Below are 20,673 nucleotides of genomic sequence, written 5' to 3' on the forward strand. Positions count from 1 at the left end.
TCGAAGTGTGTCTAGTTCACCCCGAGCAACTGCTTTTCAAACCGCTCTCTCCACCTCGGGCCTTGCTAAGATACTTGTCGCGCTGGCGTTAATGAACCGGTTCACGTAGAACAGACTGGCTATACAGGGTCATCGCTGTAAAATGAAGATTAAAACTCTTGTTGCGATTTCTGTACAGCTCGGCTTCAGAGCTGAAAAACGGCTCAGGGAATTCGCTTTGAAGAGTCTAGTGTGGGCACGTCGCACATGTACTGTAGGTATCTGCTTATATACAGCAGATATGAATCTGTATTACTGTGTCTGCAAGTGTGTGTGTGCTGAGACAGCATGAACAGTGGACATGTGCACTTACACATGAACACAAGTACAATTCTCCTTTTCCTGTTTTCTGTTTCACCGAAATGACCTGTATGTCTTTATTTAGAAGTGACTAACGGTTGTCTATGCATTCACTTAAAGGTAACTACTGTAAGTCAAGTATCAAGCCTCTCGGGTCAATGGCATCGCCACAGAATACTTGGTAATAGCATGAAAAACAAGGTCCGTGTGTGTGATGATTGGAACTGTGTCAGTAACGCGACTGGTTCTGGTGGTTATTCTAATTCCATCGCACCTACTACTGCATCACAATGACGTGCCAAGACATCCATTTCTACTCTAATGAAAATGTGACTTAGTTCCTGCTCGATGAGGTGGGTAGTTCTCAGAGTCTGATCTACAGCAAGTGTGAAGCCAGTAAGGGCTGTACGCAGCAGAACGATCACTTCTTCAAAATGGCGCTTTTTCCAGCTGGTGGCCGATTTGCTTTTCAGAGGGACTTGTAGATATAGTACAATTTCTCCTTATCCCTAAATATTTAACCAGGGATTTCCCAAAGCCCCAATATTTCAATACATGCTTGAAATGCCTGTCTAGATATTTAGGGATTTTTGTGACACACCTAGCTGTAGATCAGATACGAACCTCTCACCGCGTAAAATAGGTACAATGGAGTAAAAAGCCAAGAGACTCGAAATGTCGATGACAAAGACTGAAAAAAGATTGAAAAAAGATCTTGTGTGTGATGAACTACTGTCAGAAAGTCCGCAGCTCACAAGTTGACATTTCCTGACTGGGAGAGAGACGGGTGAACTAACCCAGATGCCTGCAGCGCATCGCCAGCGCTGTGAGGCGCAGGGCCCTGCACGCTCGTCCCAAACTCTCTGCGGACCGGTGTCCTACTGGACACAGCCCGGCACAGAGACGGAGACCCAGCCCGGGACAGAGACGGAGACCCAGCCCGGGTCTTCATGATCACGCCATACAGTGCTGGTGTGCGACAGGGATGAGCAAGGAGAGTCCTGCGCTGCATCTTCGTCTTCATGCAGGCGTACGTGGGGTTGAGTGCAGCCCTCCCTGTCCTTCCTCAGCTGTGAAGGCTGTGTGCTTCTCTTTGTCTAGGGCTCGCACTGCGCCTGTGGAGGCGGGAGATCGTCCCTGCTCCTGGCCAAGCGATCGATCCACACGGAGCGACCGGCCCTCTCTCCTTTCGAACATGCTGTACTGCAAGGTTAGTCAGCTCTGCTGAGCACCTGACGTGGTCGGTGATCGGGGTCACGCAGGGCTGGCGGTCCCAGGCCCGGCTGCAGCGCGCGTGGGCCTGCGGTCAGTCGCCGGGGAGCTGTGGTGGGAGATCTCTACAGCCAGCTTTCACGGCTCGCAGCAGGGCCCTTCCTCCGGCTAGCGGGCTCTCTGTGCGCTGGGCCGGGCGGAACCGGGCCGGCGTCTGTGTCTCGCTGCGCCGCGGTGACGAGAGCCTCTGATTCCTGTGAACACGAGCGCGCGGCTGTTCTTGTCACTTCACGGTAATAAAACACACACGAAGGAAAAAAAAAATTGGTGTTTATCAGGTTTTTTGAAAAAGGAAATCAAGAAGCTTAACCCAAACGCTTCCTGGAGCGAGGCAAAGGGGCGCTTTTTTGAAAATGTTTTTCTTCACACAACGGTAGCAGATTGACCTTTGTCAACCACAAAAAGAACAGATTGGAGTGTTTTTTGCTAAAAATAATGCTCGAAGCCGACATGCCATGTACCAAGAAAAACACACACGGTGTCCTAGCCCGAGCACAGCCGCGTCATCTCGCGCGGCCGCGGACTTTCCCGCGGCGTAATGGTTTTTTTCAGATTCCCCATGTGGGGCGGATGGCGTCCGGGCTCCGGGGGGCACCATGGCTGCCGCCACGCGCTCCGAGCCGGCAGAGGTTCCGGAAGTCGACGCACGCGATTCCGTTTCCCGCCCCGCTGTGCCCTGGGCACCCTCCTTGCCGCAGGCCCGGTGCCCTGGTGGGGGGGGGGCATGGCGCCGGCGCCGTCTCGTCTCTGCGGGCCGGCGCTCGGCGGTGCCGGATGGGCTCCCCGCGGGCCCCTGTCGCAGGAGCAGCGCAGGGGGCGCGACCCAGGGCCCGGCCCGTGTGGCTGAACCGGGGCGTGAGAGAGCCGCTGGGCTGCAGTCACTGCGGTCCAGACTGGCAGGCGGGCTGGGCGAGCTGGGCACAGGAGGCGGGCCGAGACTCTCCACACTCACAGCTGCGCTCAGCGGGGGCTGACTCTTCTCCCACTGCTCCCACTGCAGGTCTCCCGCCCCAACCCCTTGACAGCAGGGGGCCAGTACACACCTCTGTCCCGGGTTCCAGACAAGCAGCCGAGTGGCGCAGCCCAGCACAGCGCCGGCAGCCTCCTGCAGGCTCAGCAGGGAGAAGCTTCTTGCGAGATGTTTTTCCCCAGATCTTCAGCTTGCGGTTTTCTGTTTGTCTCAGGGCTTTATTGTAGCAGTACAGTGCTGGTTTTAGCACAGTCACCCCGCCTGGGTTATTAATATTTGCATCGTCAAGAATTGTGCTCACTTCTATAATGTAATAGGAAATATCGATGGAAAGTCGTAACCCAAGATTAGTCAGAGTAGGTGTTCTTAGCAGCCTCAGTGTTCAGGAGGATGAATGTGCTGAGTGTTGACACATTTCTGTATACTAATTTCCAAACGCAATATTTCTAGACAATTTCCGCGCCTGCCGGGGGAGCGTGATGGGGCGGTCGGAGCGGGCTGCCCAGCTGCCGTGGGGGGGGTCGGGGGTCGCGGGTGTGCGGGTGGGGCGAAGCTCGGGGTGCGGCGGTTTCAGACGGCCGTCGGTGAAGGGGCGCCTGAGGCCTCCAGCTGGGAGACGGCGCAGCCTGGGATCAGAGGCGAACCTTGAAGTTCCCCCCGGAGCGGTCACCAGCGGCGAGGGTCCCGGCAGCCGGCACAGCCGGGCCTTATTGGGACAGTCCAGTGGGCGGGACGGAGGCCTGTTTGGAGGGAACAGCCTGTGGGGGGAGTTCCAACCTCCTTGACCCGGGTCTGGAAAGATTGCCCACATCTGCGGAATCTGTGGTCTCTTGGATTAACGCTGCCTTGGCACAGCGGGGTGACGGTTCGCAGGACCTTGGCAGCCAGCGAGGGGGTATCTGTGGGGCTCTGGCGTAGTGAGGTCCCCACACAGACACGTGTGACCCCATCTCTCCTGTCAGCTCCACAGCAACACTGCCTTAAAAAGCTTCTTTCCAAGGAGAAGACATTCACTGGTTAATTAACACATTGATTCACTACTTAATTTCTTCATCCATGTGTCCGATAAGAATGTCATTTAGAAGGCACACTAAATAAGTTTCTTTCTGCCAGTCACAAACTTTATCTTCCTCTGTTGCCATCCAGCCTCTTTATCTGGAAACCTGATAAAGGTTATTATTTATAAAGGTTATTTTATAGATAACAGTCAGTCCACCAATCAACCAATTAACCAACCAGTCGGCCAGTCAATATGTATCGATGTCCCTGTTCCCCTGCCAGTCACTGATTCTGCTGCTGGGCCAGTGTCTCTGGCAGCCTGGTGCTTCAGGGCCCGGACTGGGAGAGGTTCTGACCCGGGTGGGTCTGAGAGAGGGGAGGCTGGGCTCTGTCCCACTTTAACTCTGCAGCTCTGCAGTGTGATACTACTTCCTATTTTACCTTTTTGGGGGACTGGAGAAAGTGCAGAAAAAGGCTCAAATTTAATTTCCGCTTTGAAGTCAAAATGAAACCCTTTTTTTCTTGCTATAAAAACTAATGGCGCTCGGTGTTCGGTCTGTGAGATCACTTCATCCGCTGCCGTGGTTAAGACCTCAAGGTGAGTTTTAAGTAGCTTAACAGATAAGAAGCTATTGCTGTTATTGATCCTTTATTACTTTGGCATTATTTTTATGTAATATTGCTTTGTTGCTTTAACTGTTGTATAGTGAGATCGTATTATTGCTGTGATAAGACACAGTGGTGGCGTCGGTGAATGTGAACCTTACCTATTCATCTCCAATCCTGCCAGTCTTTCAGGTTCCTTATCAGTTCTGGTTTTTAGCACAGATCTTGAAAAGCAGAGCCTCACTCTGTAGCCTTCGACAGCGGTATGTCGAAGAGGCAGGGACTGTCTGCCTTCAGACGAGTCTGTCTTTCACCAGAATATATATATGAAAACCAGTCCACACTCGGAGCTTATTTTAGTCTGCCTCAGTCAGTGTGTCATATTTCTTTCGAGAGGATCTCAAGGTCTTTTTGGTGCTTGTCCGAGATGCTGAGAGAGCTGATCAGCAGCGTGTTCGGAGGGACGTTTTGGGCTCGCAGTCAGTGTCCAGAAGCAGCTGACCACCAAGCTGAAGACATGCTGGCTGTGCCCTGGATCTGGAATTGTTCAGATCATGAGAGCACCATAATCAACGGGATGATGATTCATCCTAGAAATAATTAAATGTAGTTTAACAGATAAGTGAGCAATCGGCTTTCTTTGTGCACCGGGTTTCCAGTAATATATGGTTATAGCTGTAGGACTGGAGGATCGTAAGTGAAGTAGAATTGGTGAAAACGTGAAGAAGTAGGTCTGGCTTTGTTTTTTTAAATACATTTCCTCTGAGATTCTTTTGTTTGTAAAGACATCTGTAGTAGTTCTTCACTGTACTTGCCATGCGGAGGCCAAGTAGTCAGATAGTCCACCAGTGGAATAATAGTCAAATCCTGCCCAAGCTGCAGAAGTGTTTTGACCTTGAGCGTGACCCATGGCCCTGTTTCGCTTTGAGGGCAAATTTGAGAGTTTCGGCATCTTCGCCTCTCCCCGTCTCTTGTCTCTTGGTTTTAATGGGGCGCGGGCCGTGACCCCCGGCGGACGTGGCCACGGATCGAGGCCGTGCGAGGTCCCTGGGCAGGCCGAGGGGTCCCTCGCTCGGGAAGCCCTCCGCCCGCCTCTCTCGGCCGGGCCCTGGGCGAGACGGGGGCAGGGTGGGCCGTGTTTCAGAGTTGCGCTCCTGCCCCCCGAACCAGCAGCTCCCTGCCGCCCAGACGCGTGGAACACACGGCAGGGATGAGGTGGGCAGAGGCCTGGCTCTTCCCTCGAGCTGGACTGCCGAGAAATCAACACAGCAACCCGACCGGGCCTGACACACACAACAGCAGAATCGCCTGTGAGCAGCTGTGCCACATGACACGAGCTTTCCTGTCCTTGGAAAAAATGGGATTTTCTATCTCAGAGTTCGATCTTCTGGCTTCCTGCAGCTGGATAGGTTAGAAGCGTATTGTTTTTTCATTCTCTTGAATGAAACACCGTCCTAGCAAATTGATGGCTCTGTTTTTAACTTCTTGAGATTAAAAAGCAATTCACAGCAGTTGTCTAAATTCTTATTATATCATAGCTTTCAAGTTTCATGTGTTTTTTAGCTCTTCATTTCCACTCATTCGTTATGTCCTGTCCTCCCTTTTAGATTTTTAGCAGGTCTACATTAAGGTGCCTGTTTTCTCTCTTGCTGTAGTTAGCTGTAGGACTGTTGTCCGTCCTTTGCAGAAGCAGTCCGTTGCTCCGGAGGTGACTGAGGAAGGAGGCAGCGTGCTGTCACAGACTGGTGTATGTGCCTGTCGGTTTAAGGCAAGGCGTTAATGTTTTCAGAACCTGTTTATTTCGTCTGTGTGTTCTCAGACCTGTTCCCAAGCAAGCTGAACCTTGTGTTGCAGAAGTGTGTTGCCAGTTATTTTTAGAAATCTCCTTTCCTAGCTTCATTTTCCACACCTGGTTGAAGGTCCTGTGAGATGCAGTTCTTGCTAATATCAGTGTGACCATGACATGAGACTCCTTGTAAACTGGTGCACTGAGAGGCAGGGTGGAATTTCTGAATTGCCCTTAAACAGAATTGCAATAGTTTTTGCATTAAGCTTTACACCTTTGCTAAACCGAGAACTGTAGCTTAATTACTCAGCAGGAAAAGACAAGCAGCAGCAACAATAATTTTATGAAGTTTATAAGTGTGCTTATTCTCAGTATTCACTGACGTCTGTTGGTTGCAGATACCAAAGTGACTATTTAGTTTTTGTTAATGATAAATCTTATACAAAACTCAGTTTACCTCTTCCTGGCCAGTACAGATAGCATTGGTTTGCTGTAATCGCTATAATAGCAGTTGGCTGGTTGTTATTACATGTATACTGTGAACAGACAAACACTACAGCTTGTCTCAGAAGATCTCCTTTTTTTTTAGGGTAATCTCTTTCAGTTCAGGACAATGTTGAAATCCAACCCTGTCTAGTGACATGGAATAGTTTGATATTTGTGCTGGGCACTTGCAAAATGTGAACAGAATAAATTTCTCGTGGGACTAATGTAGTGGTGAGGAAAGGGCACGCTTACCACTTTGTTTCATATACTGTACGGATCTATACTTGTGTATTGTATGTCTCTAATGACAAGCCTTAAAATAAAGCCTTACTAGATCAAACAGACATTACTCCAAATTAGACTGGTTTGAGCAAAGTGCTAATTAAAATAAATATTTTTTTTCAAGGCTGGGCACATTTCCAGCTTGTTCATTTTTTTCTCACTTTTACACAAAAAAAATGATTCTACAAAATGCAAAATGAGTGTTCAACCTGACTGTATGGGCACTTGTTAGAAGGCAGAGGAGTTTTGCATTATTAGTTAAATGATTTATAAAAACATCTGTTGTGTAAATGTTTGTTTGTTTTTCGAACAGACTATACTGCTGCCTAGTAAAATCAAAAAGATGTAAAATAAATAGCTAATAATTTCTTATTGCTGTATTTTGTCAACATTATGAAAAACGTGTTTCAAAAATAGAATATTGTTATTATCACAACGTGCCCTTATTCTGGGGCAAGATTTAATTACCTGTTCTTCTGTGTTTATCTTTTACTAATTGTATTTTTACTTACATGTAATTTTAGATTTAAGTTAATGAAGCAGGACAAGGGAGTTCCTTAAACTAGACTTGTTATTTACTTGTTTTCTAAATGACTTCAATTGACCTCATTCTGAACATCATTAAGCCAGAATGTCTGGGGTGTTGTGGAGATATTTCTGTTACCTTTGTTTTTGAAGAGAAAGTGCAGAACATGATATCAATTCTGGAGGTTTTGAGGGAGAGCTGTGCTGGTTTCTGAGATGACGCTGAAGTTTGTTCAGAGTGTCTAAGTGTGTGAGTGGCGATGTTTGGGTCCAGAAGCACGCTTCAGGGGGTTGTGTGTTGATTTCTCGTTGATGCTGGGCAGCGCTGGCAGTGTGACTGGGCTGTCTTCTGTAGAGGAGCTGTGCGCAGTTTCAGGTGCGATTCTCACAGCGGGCAGGTCCCCAAGCTGAGAGAGCTCCACCGGCCGCTGGGAGACAGCACAGCCAGTGCGGGGCTGGTGCCATCTGCCCTCCCAGTACTGCAGGCCGCCCCGGTGGCTCAGTGTCAGGTTTCTGCTCGGGCCGTCCTGCTGCGACAGGGACACAGAATCCAGTCCGCTCAGGGCGTTGTCTCCTTCTCACCACTGGCGCCGAGCTTCGCTGCAGAGACAGCTCTTGAACCCGTATCTGAGCGGGCGGCGCCTTGATTTTCGTTAGACGCTGCGTACTCAAGTGGCATTAATGATGGCGGCTGCTTCCGTTCCACAGAGCAAGCCGACAGACTGATCGGGAAGCTGTCACGCTGAAACACGAAAGCAGAGCGAATCGTTTTCCCTGTTCTCCTCTCTAGTGGCTGTCTTGCCACAGATTTGCCAGCCCCTTGTGTTGAGCGACACCGTACGTTTGCATGTAGCAGTTTAAAAAAGTTTATAATTGCAGGGGCGCAGCTTTGCAGACAGGATGATGTCAGCAGATATCATACGTCTTAGCAGGGCTCGTCCAGTTTTCTGATGAAAGGAGTGTGACGTTCAGTATGTGGCATTCACTATAGATTTCTGAGAATTTTGCAGAATTTTCTCTTGCGTGAATAAAAATGCTTTTGGTGAGGAAGTTATTGGTAACAATGGAGACATTCATGCTAACTGGCAAGATTAATAATTGTCACATCACTGGCTGTGTGGTCTTTTACGGAATCGTGAGGGAAGGGCTGTTATTTATTAGACAAGGGGGACAGGAGATCTCTGTGGAAATGAACTGAAGAAACTGGTTGCGGTTTGAGTTTGTCTGAAAGTGGCTGTGCTATTCCTGAAGCTCGGCCCTGTGAGAGGCAGCGCAGGTAAAGGGGAAGTGAGGTGAGGGTAAAAAATATTTTGGATGGGGCAGTTAAAAAAGGATTTAAAAGAGACCCTGATCTCACGTTCCCAGGAGAGTTTGGGGTGCCTGTCGCGGTAGACACCTGGCTCGGGGGGTGCAGTTGATGGGACCCCTGCATGCGACCGCAGTGTGCGGCCTGCAGAGGGCGCTTGTCCGCTCCTGCCCCTCCTTCCCGCCGAGCTGCACGCTGGATTCGTGGGTGGCGCGCGAGTTCGAAGGGCCTGGCCGCTTGGGCCGTGCCGAACCCCCCTCCTTTCCTTTCTCAGCCATGGGGCCCAGAGCAGACGGCGAGATCGCCTGAGTTCAGCCCCCTCCTCGCGGGGCCCGAGCCTGCCCCTGCATCCCTCCCATTCGCGCGCCAAGCCGTCCGCGCCTCTCTCCGGCTCCCGAGCTCCCCTGCTCGCCCGGGGGATGTGGCCAAGAGCTGCCTAAAACCACACGCATGAACACAAGGCAGCAAACAGGGGTGGAAAAAAGTGATGAGATTCTCTCTTCTTTTCTGATAACAGGCAGCCTGGATCTCCTTTCAAGCTTTTGCAACGCTAAACCTCAGTTTGTCACCGCGTCAGCAGTGGGAGAGCGAGAGAGAGAGAGAAGGTGTGAGGTAAAGATGACACACTTTTTATGTTCTTTTTTAGTTTTCTTCTTTTCCTTTCCAGGGTAGCGTTTGGTTTGGAAGTGCTCGGTCACGGCCAGGGGTCTAGCTCACGGTGTGCTTGGTGAGTACGGGGGTGAGGAGGGGGGGGTGGGGTGGTGAGGGGTTTGGAGCACCTCGTTGTTCTTGTTTCTGCTAGGCCACTGTCTGGCGCTGGCTGAGAGGTCACGGAGAGAGATAGGTGCTGCACATGCGAGCTTGTTTTTAAGGCAGCCTGAATCTCCTCCCAGCCTTTTCTTTTGTCCTCCAGAATGTAGTCCAGGAGGATTGAGAAGCGCAGACTTAGAACGTGCCTGGAGCTCTGCAGGGTGTGTGTGTGTATCAGCAGAAAGACTGAGAAGCTCTGAAAATAAAGCTGTAGTTCTTTGGAACTGTGCTGAAACAGTATGATCAGTAAATACTGTCCTTTTTTGGGGCTGTACTCTCAGAAAAAGGAACCCCTTCACCCCCTCGCTGTCCTCTCATTTTACTGCTCCTTAGGTCGTCCCAGACGCAGCAAGTGGGCCAACGGAATGTATTATAAGAAATTTGCGTTTTTATCTCTTCTCTATTAGCGGGAAGTTTGGGTTAGATTTGTTTGAGAGTTCGGTTTCTCACACAATCCTGTGTCAAAATGCTGTGACTTCATAAAATAAATTAAGCCGTCCAGGAGAAGCCGCTGTGCGGTGGGGTGGGGAGTGTGTCCGCCCAGGGGTCTGCAGTAGCGGGGAGCACCTGTGCCTCTGGAGGCCCATAGATCGTCCAGAGCAGCACCTGAGGCAGTGTGCTCTCTGCACCCCTGAGTGCTTGTGTGCTAAATCAGTTTGTGTCCACAATCTATTGCAAACTTCTGCATAGTAAAGGAAATCTCTGCTGTGCAAGGGAGGAAGTAGTCGGATACTGATCTTTACATAGAGGAGACTTTGTTAATTTCGGAAATGCCCTTGCAGGTTAACCTGCTACCACAGAGCACAGTGCCTTCGGTTCACAGTGCATCTCCTGTGGAGAAATTGAATGGCTTCTCCTTCTTCTCCCTTTGATCTGCTTTGTGTGGCTCAAGGTTGCTGCTGCCCTTGCCGTACTGTGGCTTCCCTGTGTGTTTATGCAGATTGAAAGAGGTGAAAGACTTCATTTTGAACATTTAAAGAAAGGACCTTTAGACTGGAGGTACAGTCTTATAACAGCAGGTGTTGGAGAGGCACCTCTTCTGTAGGGCTTCAGGGAATTGGCCGTGCTCTCACTGTAATATCACATTGTCACGTCAGGGGCGACTGTCAGTGCTCCTTTGACAATAGATGTCAAGATGAGAGAGAAATGCTGCTCTCTCTACATGTCTGAAATCTGTTTGTTGTTGCATTTTAAAAAAAAAACAACCTATCTCTTCCTACCAAAGCTGTCTTCTGTATCGACTGGGTGGTGAATCTGAATGGGAGGAAATTAAAAACACTAGTGTTGTGTGGTCAAGATGCAGCCACAACGCAGTGTGTTAGATTCATATCATGAAAATAAAATGACCACCTGCTTGTTTGTGAGTGCTGCGCTTCCAGCTCGGAGAACGAAGTGAACAGGAGAGCCCACTCCAGTACGGAAAGATCCTCTTGGATCAGAAACACGACAGACAGACATTAATACCGGGCTTTATAAACGTCTTAAATTGTTCCACATTTATTTAAGAACTTCTAAAGGGCTTCAAAATGAAAACAGGGTTATCATTTATAAAATAAAATTTGATCTATTTGATCATTTGAAATAGAACTTAGCTTAGCTTAGAAGATCTTGCGTATGGCTTATAGGACTGGGTGTGAGCTGGGATGTAGTGAACAGTGTTTATAAGGATCTTTTTGCATTCGCTTACAGTAGACTGTTCCCATAGACAGATGTGCCTTTGATGTACAGTACAGCGGTGTAGAAGTGGTTAATTTCTTCATTTTCCTGTTATTTTATTTCTTTACAAGTTGCACATCCTACTGTGGGCGTTTCATAGTAATTCTGAAACAGAAAAACATCTGGTGTTCAATTCCGGACCTGGGGTGCTGTCTGTGTGGAGTTTGCATGGTCTCCCCATTTTCATGTGGGTTTCTTCGGGGTGCTCTGTTTTCTCCCACAGTCCGAGAACAAGCTGGTGGGATCTGGGAAAACTGGCCCTGGTGTGTGTGTGTGGCCCTGTCATGGACTGGTGTCCTGTCCAGGGTGTGTGTGTGTGGCCCTGTCATGGACTGGTGTCCTGTCCAGGGTGTGCCCTGCTTTTATACCCCTTGCTTGCTGGCATAGATTCTGTCTCACCTGCGTCCCTAACCTGGATAGATGTTTGTCAATTGCAACTGAGATGCACAGCAAGCAATCTCCAAATTCTTGAAGGAGTGTAGAATGTTTTAGGGAGCACAGCCACTATTAGAAGCCTCTGCAGTGTAAAACAGACACAGTCTGGAACAAATCCTACTCATACGAAATCACACTTTCTTATCCCACCAGACACAGTCTGTACCTGTTTCTCAAGTGTGTCATTTAGCTGTCCCAGCATGACCTAACTCTGAGGGGGCCAAACAGTTTCAGAGCAAAGCTGATGTGCAGAAGATGTGTGGTATAATATTGCAAATCTGCTGAGCTGCATTAGGCTAAATAACCTAACAACCTCTCACACAGCTGCGGGTGTCACTGTGCTGCTGGTTGACTTTAGGTAATGGGATTTCAAAACCTTTAAATTCACAACATGAGAGATATCTGAATTAGAGTGTGCCTGCTGTTCCATAGCAAACTGTAGCCTCTTTGTACCTTGAAACTGTTTCCACTCACTGATACTTTCATCCAGAGCAACTTTCATTTGGACCCATTCCTACGGCAGGATCAGCCTGGGCCAAGAGTATACCTGGGGTTCGAACCCCCAGCCGCCCAATCATGAGCCCACAGCCCACACCACTGCTCCAGCCTGCCTCCCAGGCAGGGCTGTTGTGCCCACCAGCTGCTGGGAAGAGGGACTGGCGCTGTGCTCGTGACTGAGGGACTGAGTCTGTGGGAGTGTTAGACCGAGGCAGTGAGGCGTATGAACAGCACAACATGGGGGCAGCTACCTCAGTGGCTTCTGGAATATTCCACTACTGGTGTTTTCAGGAAACGTCACCAGTATCTGGTGCTGCTCGAGCTGTGGCATTGGGATTCCCACAGGAGCCCTGCCAGCTCCTGCTCACCCACAGTGGGAGAGGAGACATGAGTGGAAGGAGAGGAGCTTGTGTTGTTTCTGCCTGGCGGCTTTGCGTCACACAGCCCCAGAGCAGGTGTGCTCCACTGTTCACGTCTGCTCAGCCTGCTTGTGCTCATGTACACAGAAAGACAGGGTACGAGACAATAGGACCCTGATTTTTACTCATTTCCATCTACCGACACACATGCTCCTGAAGATGGTGTCATAGTTGGGTTTTTTCCATTAGTGCAGAATATAAAAAGACCAGGGGTTGCATGCACTTCCACCAAACTCTTTGATGAATCTGATAATGGATTTTAAAGTATATTGGCTTTCAAATACTCAGGCATTTAAATTAATTGAAATGACTTACATTTTGCACAATAATTGTATTGAACTGAATTGACTACAATGGATTGGTTCGGATTGAGCAGTACCCAGAAACAGGGTGGTTTACAGCAGGAGTAAAGTGTTTTGGTGTTGCGTGATACATTAAGGCAAAGCAGTACATTCAGATGTTCCTGTGCCCGTGTGTGTCCCTGTTTGGTGTTTGCTTGGTCCGTGAAGTACTATTGTGTACTATTGGTAATATCAGAGAAAGGAACCCCAAAACATTGAATTTGCTGATTTTTTCAGACATGATTTGCAAACTGTTAGAATGTTTCTGCTTTGTAGAAATGAAATTAAACGTGCCATTAGTCCATAGTTTGCCCAGTGGGAAATCAAACCTCAAATACCTCTGAGACCTCAACAGTAGCAGGTCAGTCCTCTGTTTGCACTGATACAGGCTCAAAGTGCACTCTTCTATTGCTTTTTTAACATTCTGAGTGGCTTTTTTGTTGCTGAAGAGAAAAACTAGAATTTGTCATGTGCTCAGCATTTTTTAAAATGGTAGTATTAATTAAACTCTTACAACTAGGTATTAATAACTGAATACTAATACTAATGTTTTAACTTATAGTAATGTTTTATTCTTTAATATAATTATAATTTTTTGACTTGAAATCCAACAGCTTAAAGAAACCAAAGAATTTCTTACCACCGTGCTGCTTAATAGTTTAACTTATATCTACCAAATCTGTGACACATTTTTTTCTCCAGATTGTTTTTGATATGAAATTATTCACTCATATTAGTCATTTCTTTTTTCATGTTTATTAACGCATTTTAAATATTCAGTTTTCTTAAATACATGTACTCTTGAATTGCTTTGATGATCTTCAGAATTGCCGTTGAATGTGGATATTTTTATCACGCTGCGTCTGAATCAACTGATCAGTTCAGTTTCTGCCTTTATTCTGGTCTTTTTCTGAAAATGTTGAGTAATAATAATATTAAATAGTAAATCTGAAGGCTCCAAAGCAGAATAAATCTTGAAGCATCATGCAAGCAGGAAAACACATTTTCTTTAGAAACAAGACTTTACTTAATACAGTAGAGTAACGCTAAGACTTCACGTTTTACCAAAAACAAGAAATGACATTGTAGACACATTTGGATGGACCATAAATAACAATCGGGCTGCTGAAAGTACATTTGGAGACACGTATGGACAATAATCTGACGTGTCTGTGGCAATGCCCAGCCGATGGCGTTTTGGAGTTTTCTGAAGAAGCAGGAGTGTGCGGGCTTTGTGTGGGCAGTGACTCTTTGTATCACAGTAATACAGAATTTCATTCAAATGGGAGAAGTACAATATTTTCCACTCAACTTTGATCCATTTTACTCAGTTATTACAACAAAGAAAATGTCAGTTAACACTAAGAATATGCTGGCAAACAAAAGCGCCTGTTGGTTTTAATTCAGCAGTCAGGTTATCTCTGTTTTAGAAATTAGTAGTGATCCTCACAATATTTTACTTTTGGGTTTTATCCTTTTGTGATAATTAAACACATAATTAATATTTTCTGGATGATTATTAATACTTAATAATGAATACTTTTGAATGTTAAGATTTCTGAAACTTTTGTCATCTTCATTCCTGTGTGAGTTTTAAAGGTTTATAAACATTAAGAGTTGAACAGTTGAAGATGAGTGTAGTTTATCAGCGCGGATATGTGTTGACATTTCGTTCTCCTCAGTAACAGTGTAAAAGTAACAGTGAGTGTTTTGGAAAGTACTGTGTATTGTTGAAATAACGAGATGCAGGACCTCTGTCTTGTTTTCATGTAGTTCACTGTTCTGTGTTGAAAGCACTGTGAGCCACTAAGGTTGTCTCGAAGAGCACGGCTCTGATCTGTTGTGGGCTACAGGGGCACAGAGCCCACCAGCAGTGTCACCTTGACCAGTGGATGTGAAAGTGGCAGATCTTGGTGTGATACTGGCCTGTGTGGGAGAAAAAGAACCCAGGGGAAATCGATTTTGTGTGAAGAACAAAAACGTAAACATCGTAGATGACAGAGCCGAGATCTCGTTATGCAAATAAGAGCACGATTTCTGATCCGTCTTGAGTTCCATTGTAATACTTCAGACACCCTCGATTCCTGTTGTACACACCCAAACACAGGTAGTGCTGATTAGTAATAAGGGAGATGCTGACATAATGAACTTCAGCCATTCTTTTGCACGAACAGAGAGATCCTAGATGTTAGAAACATATATACAGATTTATGTCCATGTACAGTTGCAGGGGTATTTTTTGGCACCATGCAGAGGAAACGAGAAATTACTGTTAAAAAGTCTTTGATGGATGACTTAATTTAAATAAAGTGCAGAGATGCAGAACTTTACGTTGGAGACCTCAGGATACTGTATATTTAAATCAGAGCCCCTTCTAATCAGCTCCCATGACACAAGGGCTTTTTTATGTGTCCTACTTTGCTCTGTAGTGTTCTGCTAATTGCCTGTCCAGAAGAGTCAAGAGAATAAAATAATTTTCATGTTTTGCCATAGGAACGATCTAGGAATAATCTTCAGAATAAAATATGTGTCTGGAATTATAACAAAAGGTTGTCTTAAGTTTGTCAGAAAGGTGTGTCTTGGCTCTGTGTGTGTGGGGCTCAGTGCTCCTCTCTGCTCTGTGTGTGTGGAGCTCAGTGCTCCTCTCTGCTCTGTGTGTGTGGAGCTCAGTGCTCCTCTCTGCTCTGTGAGTGTGGGGGCTCAGTGCTCCTCTCTGCTCTGTGTGTGTGGAGCTCAGTGCTCCTCTCTGCACTGTGTGTGTGGGCTCAGTGCTCCTCTCTGCTCTGTGTGTGTGGGGGCTCAATGCTTCTCTCTGCTCTGTGTGTGTGGGGCTAAGTGCTCCTCTCTGCTCTGTGTGTGTGGGGCTCAGTGCTCCTCTCTGCTCTGTGTGTGTGAGGCTCAGTGCTCCTCTCTGCTCTGTGAGTGTGGGGGCTCAGTGCTCCTCTCTGCTCTGTGTGTGTGGGGCTCAGTGCTCCTCTCTGCTCTGTGTGTGGGGGCTCAGTGCTCCTCTCTGCTCTGTGTGTGTAGGGCTCAGTGCTCCTCTCTGCTCTGTGTGTGGGGGCTCAGTGCTCCTCTCTGCTCTGTGTGTGTGGGGCTCAGTGCTCCTCTCTGCTCTGTGAGTGTGGGGCTCAGTGCTCCTCTCTGCTTTGTGTGTGTGCGGCTTAGTGCTCCTCTCTGCTCTGTGAGTGTGGGGCTCAGTGCTCCTCTCTGCTCTGTGTGTGTGGGGCTCAGTGCTCCTGTCTGCTCTGTGTGTGTGGGGCTCAGTGCTCCTCTCTGCTCTGTGAGTGTGGGGCTCAGTGCTCCTCTCTGCTTTGTGTGTGTGCGGCTTAGTGCTCCTCTCTGCTCTGTGAGTGTGGGGCTCAGTGCTCCTCTCTGCTCTGTGAGTGTGGGGCTCAGTGCTCCTGTCTGTTCTGTGTGTGGGGGGCTCAGTGCTCCTCTCTGCTCTGTGTGTGTGGGGCTTAGTGCTCCTCTCTGCTCTGTGAGTGTGGGGCTCAGTGCTCCTCTCTGCTCTGTGTGTGTGGGGCTCAGTGCTCCTGTCTGCGCTGTGTGTGTGTGGGGCTCAGTGCTCCTCTCTGCTCTGTGTGTGCGGGGCTCAGTGCTCCTGTCTGCTCTGTGTGTGTGGGGCTCAGTGCTCCTCTCTGCTCTGTGAGTGTGGGGCTCAGTGCTCCTCTCTGCTCTGTGTGTGTGGGGCTCAGTGCTCCTGTCTGCTCTGTGTGTGTGGGGCTCAGTGCTCCTGTCTGCTCTGTGTGTGTGGGGCTCAGTGCTCCTCTCTGCTCTGTGAGTGTGGGGCTCAGTGCTCCTCTCTGCTCTGTGTGTGTGGGGCTCAGTGCTCCTGTCTGCGCTGTGTGTGTGTGGGGCTCAGTGCTCCTGTCTGCTCTGTGTGTGTGGGGCTCAGTGCTCGTCTGTAAGTATGTTGAATTGTTTTTCTATCACTTATGTGTGGAAGGTATTATGCTTAGATGGGTTTGTCTGAATTCTGTGATTAAATAAAAATATTGGTTCTACTTGTCCAGAAGATGCCAGTGCTTTTATGGTTTTAATAAAAATATTGATTAACACACAGAACAATTATCGTGTCAGCATGAGATGCACGTTATCTCACAAATTTACCATCAAACTGTTGCAACAATTTTGGAGAAATCTTGAAAAAAACAAAATGTCCCAAATATCATGTAATAAGATAATGCATTCTCAAGAAAATTACTGAGAAGAAAAAGAAAGTATGTTAGAATTAGGAGATAAGATAAAAAGAGAAAACTCTGCTTTGTTTTTCTAAGGAAATTCAAATTTGAGGCCAGAATAATGCTGAAAAGGTGAAAGTGGATGAAATACTGTTAAAAGAAGAGGACTGAAAGCAGACAAAGGCTCATGAGTCAAAGGGTAAAATGGAAGTTCTGACAAAATGAAAGCTGGGTGACTCAAGACTTACAGCTCTCCTACACACACGCCGCTGTCAGAAGAGGGGGACAGGAAGAGTTATTTCCCCCGTCCTCTTTCAGAAAAACAAACTGCCTCTGTCCTCCATCGCCTGTGTCTGCGGAGGCCCGGTGGGGCGAGCCGCTCGTCTCTGAGCTCGGTCTCGGGTCCCGGGTGCCGGAGTGGGGCGTGAGCGTCTCCGCCAGTGCCGGTTCCGGTGCCGGTGCCGGGCTCCGTCTCCTGTGCCGGTTGCTGGGAGAATGTGTTGTTTCCCCTTGACACCCTGTACAGCAGTGCGCAGTGGGAGTCTGCTTCTCTGACACTGCCGCTGAGGTGAGGTAGGGGCAGTGGGGCACCCAGCACAGTTCTGCTTCTCATTACTGCTTTACTAATGTGTGTCACTTATTTTAAAGCATCTACGACAATTCTTCCTGCTGCTCTAAGACTGTGTGATCTTGACTAGCAGACTTTGATGGCTGTTAACCACAGTATACCCTGTGACTCCCTGGGAGTCAGCCTTGGAATGGCTTCACGAGTCTTGATTCGTACTCCAGAAGGGTGAGGGCACAAAATTTGAAACAACCAAGAAATACAACATAAAAGCGAGCTAAGACCTCTACAAGTCTGAATCCATCGCCCAAGCCATCAGGTCTCTACAGCTCCCCGTGTGAAAACTCCGTGCCCGGCCGCTCCGGCAGGTTCAGTCCTCATGTGGTGCAGCTCCACATGCAGTCCTAGAATCAAGAAACACAGGCAGCACCTTTTAAGACATCCAAGTGGGTCGTAGATTAACCAGGACTACATACCGTAGATCAGCCCAGGTGAGACAGAAGCTGTGACATATAGACAGAAGAGCTGATGGGTCAGCAAGTTTCAGAGCTTTTGGGATCCTGTAACCTTTACCTGCTGCTAATATTTTTCAGTAATTAGCTCTAAAAGATCCCATGAGAGGAAGAAACTGAGTACAGCTTCTCTGAGCAATTACAGACGTTGGAAGTCAGAATAGTTGGTCTGTCCGAGAAAGCTGTCTGCGAGGTACAGTAGAACTGGGAGACCAGTGTAGGTCGAGTGTCCTGCTCCGAAAGGGTGAGAACTTTTCTGACATACTGGGCTGCTGTCTTTGATCCAGAGGGTTCGAGTCCTCTGGTCTGTCACCAGCATCAGCTGGACAAGGGCTGAATCCAGACACATCAGTTTCCAAAATTAAGAATTCCATTCCGTCTGAAAAATGTTGGCTGGTAAAAAGAGCCAGATTGAAGTCTGAGGTTCGCTCTTCTTTTCAAAACTGCCTTCAAAGCTTTTTTCAGCAGTAAAAAGTGTGAAGTGTGAAGGAAAAGCCAAATAAATGAGGTCAGAAAGAGCAGAAGAGCTGACAGGAACCGACAGCGCTGCTACACCAGCTGCCAGGAACCGCGCACCTGTATGTGCAGAAGGGACAGTAGACAGTAGAGCCCATTACAGCACAGGGCTCACACAGCGCAGTCTAGCTGCTGCTTTGAATTACTGCTGTACTCCTCTCCATCAGTTCACTTTAAAGCATCTACACCAGTTCTTCTGGTAGCCGTCTTTGTGATCTTTGATATAGAATGTAAGTATTCTAAAGAGAACAAAGTTTTTATATTTGCCTCAGCGCCTTTTAATACAGTGCAACCATATTATTCCTCAATATTTATAAATACACTTAATTGATTAATCAGGAACTTGCTGACAGTGGTATAGCACTTTTCATTGTAGAGTCCAAAGTATTGTTAAACTACTGAAGCATTTCTACTAGTGCCATATTTGTCTGTTTTCCTTCACTGTTTAACTTTTCATAATGTTACTCCTACAATGTTTATAACTTAATATTACATTAGACAACTTTCTGTCTTCAAAGTCATCGTAACAGTGTGTTACAGAGAACACAATTCAAAGCAGCATGGTTTAATTTCAGTTTTAAATGAACTGAACTCCTTTAGTTGCAAATAACTCACACGATGTGCAGGATTAGAAGGCACCAAAGTCCCAATCTCAGTGATTCTCTGTATGAGTATAATACACCCTAATGCGATACCGTTTGCAGATAGTACTGTTTGTGGAATTCAGTTTTTGAGCTGTAAATTGTAAAGTTTTCTTAATGAAAGTGTGCAAGTCATTGTCTAATTCAAAGCTTTAGAAACAGGTTAAAAGCACAATGTAAGGAGCTGAAGTTTTTTTCTTAGGGACATGAAGAGAGAATCCCTCAGCTCTGCTCCCTGTGGTCTTCTGATGAGATACAGGAAAGTTCACTAGATGACCGGCGGTTGAATGGAGGGCACTTAAGAACACAAAAGTTAAGAATTAGTAGCTAATTGATCCCAGAATCACATCCAGACATTTCTTGAAAGAAGCCAGGGCATTGGCTTCAACAACAGGGTAGTTTGCTCCACACTCCCACTGCCCTTTGAGTAAAGACCTGCCTCCTGTGCTTGGTTTTAGATTAAGTGTGTCCATTTGTGTCCCGTGTTTGTGTTTCACTACTGATCCTGCTCATGTCCACTGTGTTAACTTGGCGAATGCCTTCTGAGGAGTTTGAATACTTGGCTCAAGTGGCTCAAGACCCTGGTGGTCTTCCCTGTTCAAGACTAAAGAGATTCGGTCCTTGTAGCCTGTCAGTGTAGGACGTTCCTGAACTGATTCCAGCACTATTCATTTTGTAACATGGGGGACACAATTGTATTCATTGAGGAAATACTGAGGGGGCCCAGTTCTTCGAGGTGCAATTAAATTGTCTGATGTAGAAATTCTAAAATTATAACAGTGTGTCTACAAGACACTGGGAGCCAGTGCAGTGCTTCTAGCACAGGAGTGCTAAGCTTGTTCTGTTGATTCAGTACCTGAAAATGAACACTGTTTCATTGCCCATTAACATTATACACACCCCTGGAGGGGTATTTGGTTTGGGTTAGAATGGATCCTGGTGTATTTCTAAAAGCCTGCTTTAATGGAAAAGGTCACCCCAAACATCATGTCAGACCTTTAAGAACACAAGAACCCTTTATGACCATTTTTGTATTTGTTGCCCTTTATGAGTTTGTTTCAAATTCAGTAACACAACACCGTCTGTTGTCTCAACATGTGTGTTGAGCTGAATTCAGCCTCTACAGCTGAGCTCGGCAATTTCATTCCTGTCTCTCTCTCTCTCGCTCTCTTTCTCTCTCCACATGGTATATCTTCGAAACTGTTTTTTTTTTCAATCTCAGTGGTTCTCTTTCTGAGCCAAGTCTTTTAAAGCATAAAAGCATGGGATTTGTCATCTTCATTTCCTGTAAGTAACTGAGCAGGGTTCTACAATGAGATCAGTCATTCTTAAGATGAGGTCTGACTGACCTGATTTCAAAGGGGTCAATGAATATGCATACCGAGGCACGGTGAATCGGTTCAATTTTTCATTCTCTCTTTCAAATGAATCACAAGATCATTTGAAAGCTTTTTGAAAGTCTGCTGTA

The 20,673-nt window shown here is 47.1% G+C and overlaps 1 protein-coding gene across 2 annotated transcripts in view; it reads left to right on the forward strand.

Annotated features, from left to right (window-relative positions):
* Window positions 1–9,057: 9,057 nt before the first annotated feature.
* foxp3a (forkhead box P3a) overlaps window positions 9,058–20,673 on the forward strand; it is a 37,895-nt gene continuing 26,279 nt past the window's right edge. For both annotated transcript variants that reach the window (XM_088937989.1, XM_088937998.1), the window contains exon 1: window positions 9,058–9,183. The gene's annotated coding sequence lies outside the window, so the exon portion shown is untranslated. The remainder of the gene's footprint in view (window positions 9,184–20,673) is intronic.

This window comes from Atractosteus spatula, chromosome 2, assembly GCF_055471065.1.
Source record: "Atractosteus spatula isolate fAtrSpa1 chromosome 2, fAtrSpa1.hap1, whole genome shotgun sequence".
Classification (NCBI taxonomy): Eukaryota; Metazoa; Chordata; class Actinopteri; order Semionotiformes; family Lepisosteidae; genus Atractosteus; species Atractosteus spatula.